At 44.6% G+C, this 8,701-nt stretch overlaps 1 pseudogene; it reads right to left on the bottom strand.

Moving 5' to 3' along the window:
- Positions 1 to 289: 289 nt before the first annotated feature.
- LOC119540854 lies at positions 290 to 3,024 on the bottom strand (annotated as a pseudogene).
- Positions 3,025 to 8,701: the final 5,677 nt, after the last annotated feature.

The raw sequence follows: 8,701 nt of genomic DNA, 5'->3' as shown, positions 1-8,701 counted from the left end.
TTCAGTGTCACCTTCAAGCTGTTTTGCAGAGCAGTCGCCTTCAGGTTCTCTTTCCACGACATCTTCAGAATATTTTGAGGCTCTCCTTCTCGTCAGAAACCTTCTCAGGGTCATTTTCTTCAGAGCTTTTCAAGGCTGTTTTCTTTGTGATCTCTTTTGAGGTTCTAGATTCTCTTTGGGGCAGTTTTGTTCATCTCTTTTGGGACTGCCTTCTTCTGATTGCTTTTTCTTTAGCATTTTCAAGTTCTCTGCCATCTTCTGTGTTCTCAGACTTCTTTTCCTCTGTAGGTTACTTACATGCTGTATCAGTTGCGGCTTCTTGAGCATTCATCCTGCATGCTAGGCTGCCCTGAAAAATGCCTTACTCCAGAAGGCCCTGCTCTTTCTGAAGCCAAGAGGGAATTTGAACACTGAAGGTGACTGTAGGCCCCAGGGTCCTTGGGGAAAGCCTCCCATCCTTGCAGCCTTTTCTCCCTTTCTTTTGAGGTCTCCTCAACCTGATAACCTCTAGTCCCATGCCTTGTTTGGGCAGTGATTTGACAGCCACCAAACCACCTTCCCTGGATAGTCTGAATACAATAAATAGCTTCCTCTGCATTCTCAAAGGACACAGTTTATACAAGGAGCTCCCTCGTTTGTACAAACTTTGGACACTCTCCTTGAAGGTCTTCTCTGATTTCATTTGGCCCCAGTGGACCATCCTCAAAATCCATAGTATGAAATGGTTTTGATGGTGACAACTCATTCCTGATGCATTCAGGACAGCTCAGCTCTCCTTTCACATCGCCACGCCAGCCAGCTTTTATTGCAGAGACCAGCTGCTCCTTGTGGTCTTTGCATGTCATTGTTTTTTGTTTTTTGTTTTAAGCATCATATTGTTCCTCCAGTTGAAACTTTGTCACCTCAACATGTGATTTGTAGCTTCTAATTTCATCTTCATCTGAAAGTTTTAATGCAGGATCCACAGGTTCCCTCTTCAAATCACTGCAGGGTCCATGTCCTACAAGGTTTCCTTGATTATCTTTGGAGAGCTTGGCCTTAAATTCTTCTTTTGGAAGATCTCTCATCATAATGCCAAATTTGGACATAAACTGTGCAAACCCACCCACGGTAATGTCTGGAGGCAAACCAGACACATGCATTTGTATTTCTGTTTTCTTCAACATGAAACCACGCTCGTTTTCTCCCCTCTTTTTGGGATCAGTGGATTCAGGGTCTTTTCCTGTAGAGGTTTCTCTGCACCTCTAGCATTGCCATCCTGTATGTTTGCAATAGAGCTAGACGCATCACTAGGGAAGCTATAATTGACCTGACAGGTAGCAATGAAATCTTCAGTGATCTAGGGGTACCAAGCGTTCATGTCCAGGTCTGTCACACCTCAAACTTAGGATATCCCTTAGAAAAGGCCTGAGCCTAATCTGGTTGTGATTCAATTGGTTTGGGCTTCATCAAGTAATCGCCCACTCAATTAAGAGTATAGGGGCAGACAGTAGTTTAAAAGTAAAGAGCACTCAAGACAAGCATTCAACTTCAACACATTTTTACTAAAGGAGCATTTAAGGTAAAAGGAACAAGTTTACAATTTAAAAATTAATTGGATACATTACCAAGCCTGGGAGCCCCTGCTCCTCCAGACCCAGCTGGATATGAAGTCAGAGAGCTCCCTTCTGTCTAAGTTATGGAGTATGTATAGCACTTTTGATTTAGAATACATTCAATCAAATCATTTTCTGTTTTTACACTTGAACCACGAGTGGTAAACAATGCGTCGTGGACCACAAGTGAATCAAGGTCAAAGAAGGGTATCCACGATGTTATCAGAGACTTAGCCTTAAAAGTCTGCAAAACTCTACTGAAAATATTTCTACCAATTAAGCTATGACTTCTGTGAGAGCAATATAATATACTTTTTAGTTATATAAAATATAAAAATTAGAAAAGAGATTACTATTACTTATCTCTAACTCACGAGTATTATTCTCTTATTTAATTCCATGATTAGTTTAGCAATTACATTATGTTGATAAGCATACATTTGATTAAAACTGTATTCAACCTTGCTACATTTCTTATGGCTTTTCTGTGATTGAAGTAACAGCTATAGCCCCATTCTGTTTTCTTTCTACCCAGAGGACCAGATGGTTACATGTTATCTATATCTAAGAAGGTAGAGAAGGGCTTTCTGCTTTCTTGAAAATATTCACAGCTTTTAACTGTTTAGCTTCACCTTCACTGTAATCTAATATAGGACTTGAAGGATATCGACCATGTGTCCCAGTTATTATCGTTAGGCCTTTCCAGATTTTATCATTTGGAAATTGTACTTGAGTGTTTTTTAGTAAACATTCTGTTAAATATGCTTCTATATCAGAAGGAATAACTGGTTCTTCACTATCAGAACAGAAAGCATCAGGTGGTATATGAGAGCAGCACAGAGAGAAGCCAGCGTCCTCATTATCGGATTCTGCAGTAGAGATATTATCCTGTGATAGTCCCGCTCATAAAGGAGGTCAGCTGGCTGCTGCCCAGGTTTCTCCTGGATGTGCCTTCCTGGATGTCTCCATTTCATTCTTGCATTTTTGCAATTGCTCATCAAACTTATTGAGGTTTGCTTCTTCCTCCCTGAGCCCAGGACTCCTTTCCAGCATCACAGGCTGGAGAGACCGGGCACCCTGTACATTTGCGTGTGTTCCCACGAGCACCCAGGCGAGAGGATGCATGGACTTCTGGTTGATATGCCTTTTCTGTGTCGTCACAGCTTCTGCCCTGGTTGCCCTCCTCCTGCAGAAATCCGCCCCTGGGCCTTGATGGTGGGTGGTAGGTCTGGGCAAAGAGAGGCAGCCGCTGGAAAAGTTCCCTGGACAGGTGTCTGCTTGCTTCCCGTGGAGGACCCCATGCAGCTCAAGTCCAAAGCTCCCTCCCTCCCGGCATCTCACACTGCAGGCTGCAGCCCCTGAGCCTGCTCCGAAGGTCCTAGCTGGGTTGCTGCACCCCAAATACCTCCATGTGGGAAGCAGGCACCATGCCGCCCCATCTTTCTGCTGTCCTCTACCCTCCCTTACCAACTGGAGTGTCAGAGCAGAGGACACTAACCTAACCAGCTAAGGGGCGTTGCCACTTCCTGCAGGGACGAAGGGGCTGGAAAATTCGAAGGCAAAACTTCTCGTTCGGAGAGTACAGCACCACACAACTTTGCATCTCTTCGATGGAAAAGTTTAATCCTGCCTTCCAGGCAAAACATCAGTCATTTGAGGGTTGGGACGTTGCTTCTGTTTCATTAGCTCCCAGAGCACCTACACCCTGTTACGCTGACTGCTGGTTTTTCAAATCTTATTGCTGAAAAGAACTTAAAATGAAAAATTCAGCCTCATTGGCAATGGGAATAAAAAAAAAAAAAGTAACACTAGGCCATATCTCTTACAAACCCACAGAAACTTTTCTCAGAGGCACAGGCGTTTGGATTTAGAAAGTTCTCTTTGGTCATGCAAAGTTAGGTCCTGGAAATTTTGGGGTGGAGGTCGATACAAAAGAGGAAAGAGACGTCTGTTGCTCCATGTAAGAAAGTGCTGGGGATTTGGGGGCGCCTTGTACCCAGGGGAGGAGGATATAGGCACAAGTCTCAAGAAGGAGGGAATGAGCTCCAGAAAAAGGTGGCAAGGTAGGGATGTAGGGAAGAAGGGGTATGTGAGAAGTCGGGTGGAGGGGATGGTGCAGGAAACTTGGGAAGAGCAAAGTCCCATCCCAGGTAGGCCTCTGTTGCCAGACATGCTCAGGTGCTTTTGCTTTGTCCTCAAAGGGAAGGGGTGCCCTGGGTTGCACAGTGTGAGGGTCCTTTACCTGGAGCACTGTCAGTTCTTAAAGCTAAACCATTCCTGTGGGTGTGGATCTATTGTGGGTGGGATCTTTTGATTAGGTTATTACAGGGAGGTCTGCCCCAAGTGGGTCTTAATCCTCTTACTGGAGTTCTTTATAAGAGGATAAAGGAGAGAAGAAAAAGACAAAGGCCCCAGAGAAGCTAAGAGAGACAGAAGCTAAAAGAGAAACATGCAGAAGCTCAGAGAGGAAGCCCCTGAAGCCAGAAGCTGGAAGCAGTGAAACCCAGGAGAGAAGAGAGAGAGCAGCAGATGCTGCCGTGGGTCTTCCCATGTAATGGAGTCAAGATCACCAGCAGCCTTTCTTCAGGAAGAAGGTATCGTCTTGATGATGCCTTGATTTGGACATTTTCATGGCCTCAGAACTGTAAACTTCTAAGTTAATACATCACCATTGTGAAAGCCAACCCATTTCTGGTATATCGTGTTTCATCAGCTTTAGCAAACGGAAACAGCCCTATGAGCAAGTACTATTACTGTCCCCACTTTACAGATGAGGAAACTCAGGCAAAGTTAGGTGGAGTCATTTCTCCGAGGGATCACAGCTCTAGAGGGGCACATCTGGGATTTGCACCCAGACCACATAACTCCTCTCTGGAACCTCAGTGCCCCTGGTAGGGGCAGTGCTGAAGGCCACTGTGACATGGCAATCCTGGGGAGTCCACTGAGCTGTTAAAATGCCAGGTATTGTGGACAGCTGTCCTTTTTGCCTATTCTACCTTTCTCCCATTTTTTTCTGAGGGCAGCATCCTGGTTTTCCTTTGGGAATTGTGCTCTTTCTCCAAGCCATGTGGTTTTCATAGGGTGACACCTTCTCTGTAGCCAGGAGGGGCACTTAACACAGACCTGATGGTCAAAGTGTCCCATGTCCCAGCACACAACCCAAGCATTTCAATGAGATTAAACTTGGGAAGTCACTGGAACTCCTGGGAAAGAGAAGCCTCTTTTGCCTCTGGACTTTGAGCTGTGACAATGTATATTGGCCAGGGGCATGACAAAGGGAGAGTCGGCCTGCAGATGAAACCAACACTGAGGAAAGTTTTTCCAAGATAGGGAGAGACAACTTCCTAATGACATCACTGGAACACCTGGATCCATCCTGAAACTGGAAGTTTTTATCTTCAGCTCTTCAATTACGTGAGGCAATATATTGCCTTTTTTGCTTAAGTGGTTTTGAGTGGGTGCAGTAGTTCAAGGCTGTTGTGTACCCCAGAAAAGGCCATGTTCTTATAATCCATTCCTGTGGGTGCAGACCTATTGCAGGTGGGGGCTTTTGATAAGGCTGTTTCAATTGAGATGTGATCCACCCCATTCAAGGTGGGTCTTAATCCTCCTACTGAAGTTTTTATAAGAGGGTAGAACACCTACAGAAGCTAAGAGGTGAAATTCAGAGAAGTCCCACAGAACTGAGAGAGGAGGCCATTGAGATTAGAAGCTGAAAGCAATGAAACCCAGGAGAAATGGCCAGCAGATCTCAGTCATGTGCCTTTCCATGGACAGAGGTGCCCCAGATGCCAGCAGACTTCCTTTAGGGAAGGTATCATCCTGTTGATGCCCTAATTTGGACATTTTCACAGCCTTAGAACTCTAAATTTCTAAGCTAATAAATTGCCATTGTAAAAGTCAACCCATCTCTGTTATATTGCATTCTAGCAGCTTGAGCAAACCAAAACAGTTGGTTTTCTAGCATTGAAACTAAAGCAGTCCTAAATAACTCAGCAAGCATGGTTACTGTCTCCATGGAAATATGAAATAATCAAATGAAAACAAAACACAACTTCATTTCGGATTCTGACTATAACGATATAAAAACATACATCAAGGTATATAAAAATAGAGCCAGATTTAAAGTAGTATAATTTATCAAATTATTTTTATCACAAAGTTGATCAAGTGCATAGTGCCTGCTAAACAGAGGAGGAGGAAGAAAAGGTGAAGAAGAAGAAAAATCTGCTCTTGGTAGCCTGAAGTCCAGTCCTGGTTCTGCCAGTAACCGAGCGGCCTTGGACAAGCTCATGGACCTCTTGGGCCTCAATTCCCCACCTATGAAATAGGGGGAGTCTGTGCAAGGCCCCAGCATGTCCCTGGGCTGTGCACTGCACCCCTCAGCCCTGTGGCCCTGTGACTTTTCTCTGACGTCCCATGAACAGTCTGAAATACTGTCTGGGATCCCAATACACCTGACACTGATCCCAAGTTAGGTTTGTCCGCTGATATGTCTGATTTCCATTTGCCTCTTGCTATTTCTTTCTGTAAAGTGAAACAAAGGCATTGAAAGTTAAATTATTCATTTGTTTTATTAAAATGTATCAAGGCTAAAGCTTATCAGGAATTAGAGCATGTGACATTTGAACTCCCAATTCTCTGACAGAAGGCATGTACTTTGGATGATTTCCCCCAGAAAGAGCTGGCAGTCTATAAGAAGGTTTTATTATTATCCCTGTGCCGGTTTTATTATTATCCCTGTGCCGGTTTGGATGTATCATGTCCCCCAAAACACCACATTCTTTAATGCAATCTTGTGGAAGCAGATATTATTGTTGATTAAGTTGGAATCTTTGGATTGGGTTGTTTCCATGGAGATGTGACCCACCCAACTGTGGGTAATACCTTTGATTAGATTATTTCTATGGAAGTGTGGCCCCACCCATTCAGCATGGGTCTTGATGAAATCATTGGAGCCTTATAAGGGCTCAGACAGAAGGACCTCAGAGCAGCTTACAGATATACTTTGAAGACAGCCATTGAAAGCTGACACTGACATTTTGGAGAACGCCATTTTGAAACACAACCTGGGAGCAAGCAGACGCCAGCCATGTGCCATCCCAGCTAACTAGAGGTTTTCTGGATGCCAAAAGCCTTTCTCCAGTGAAGGTACCCTACTGTTGATGCCTTACCTTGGACACTTTATGGCCTTAAGACTGTAAATTTGTAACCAGATAAGCCCCCTTTATAAAAGCCAGTCCATTCTGGTGTTTTGCAAAATGGCAGCATTAGCAAACTGGAACAGTTCCCATTTAACAGATGAGGAAACTGAGACCCACAAATTTGATGTAACTTGGCTGTAATCCCACAGCACATCTGAGGCTCCAGCCAAGGCAGCTTTTTCAGAAGATTGTGCTGCAGCCACCTGCCCCCCCACCTTCCAATCCAAAAGTAAGGAAACCTATCAGGAGAGTTGGAGCTGCACTGAACAAAGGTCACTTTAAAGAAACAGCCCTCAAGGACCCCAAGGGGGAATTCACAGGGAGTAAAGGAGAAATCTGAGTAGAGATCCCAGGCTCCAAAAGGGCCTAAGGTTTTGCGGGTCAGAGATTCTTTTGCAAAGTGTCTAGTTGAGGCCAAAACTCCCTCTGAGACTTCCATTACCTGCTGTGTGGCAGACATGACATCTTAAACTGTGTTTCTGTAATAAAGCATCTAGGTGCCAGATAAGTCATAAGAAACAGACCTTAAATGCTTGTTGAGATCATAGAAACTAAGGGAAATGTCCAAGAGAGTCCCCCACCTCACTCCACAACAACAAAACAGACCAGTTCCTGGCAGCCATAAGCAAATTTGGAACCTCAGTCTGCCTGGGGGCCAAATCCTGATACCAATAACCTCACAAAAGGGAGCAAGAGACCAGACCTTGGGTGTGTGCAATGCTGGTGGCATAAAGGGGTGAGAAGGTGGGTAGAAAAATATACCTACCCTTAAAAGGAGACAGGAGGGTAACCTGCCTATCTCCATCTCAGTGCTGGGTAGAAGAAACCTTTCCTGTACTATAGGATCTGGACTAGAATTTATTGGACCCACATCTGCAGAGTCAGGAGAAACCTAAAGAAATTCAGTAGCCCCAAATGATAGCATCCCTCAGGATGGGAAAATGTGAGCATAAATAACCTCTAGAGAATAATATCATCACATGCTTGTCAGGATTCCCCCTGATTAGGTCAACTTCATATTAGCAACACCCCCACCCCCAAATTACCAAGTACATGAGGAAACAAAATATCATGACTGAGAATAAACAGAAATACCAAGCAATAGATTTAGTCACTGATGGGCTTCAAATGTTGGAATTTTCAGATACATAACACACAAAAAATGTCTAAAATGTTTAAAGAAATAAAGATGGGATCAAACACTGAGTAACATACAAGAGACTTTCAAAAGTGACCAGCTTTTGAGAGAAGAAGGGAGATGGCAGTGTAGAGAGTTCTAGGATTTAGTCCATCCTCCAGGACAGCTAGGAAATAGCCAGGAACTGTCTGAAAAAACTGAGGGACTTTGGAGACCAGAAACCTTTTGTATACCAACCAGGAACAAGTGAAAAGCAGTGAAAAGCTATTAGCAGTCGGAGGGTGGGGCAAGATGGTGGAGTGGTGAGGTGTAGGTTTTAGTTACTCCTCCAGGGCATTAGGTAGAAAGCCAGGAACTGTGCGGACCAGACATCGGAGAGAAATTTGACTTTGAGCATATGTCATACAACACTCACGAACGTGTGAAACAGCTGAGATCAGCGAAATCTGTAAGTTCTCACAGCCAGGGGACTCGCGCCCCTCCCTGCCAGGCTCAGTCCCGTGGGAGGAGGGGCTGTCGGCACTGGGAATGAAAAGGGAGAACTGCAGTTGCGGCTCTTACCGGAAACTCATTCTACTGATCCAAACTCCAAACATAGATAGAGTGAGACCAGACACCGGAGAATCTGGGAGCAGTCAGCCCAGTGGAGAGGGGATAGGGATAGCAAAAACAGCAAGGAAAAAACCCAAAAATAAAAGCAGAGGCTTTTTGGAGTTCTGGTGAACATAGAACAGGGAAGGGCAGGGCTCAGGCAGAGTCAGGCT

This window comes from Choloepus didactylus, chromosome 7 (genome assembly GCF_015220235.1).
Source record: "Choloepus didactylus isolate mChoDid1 chromosome 7, mChoDid1.pri, whole genome shotgun sequence".
In the NCBI taxonomy this organism is placed as follows: Eukaryota; Metazoa; Chordata; class Mammalia; order Pilosa; family Megalonychidae; genus Choloepus; species Choloepus didactylus.
Note: the sequence above shows the minus strand (reverse complement) of the source record. Positions and strands in the feature narration are given on the sequence as shown.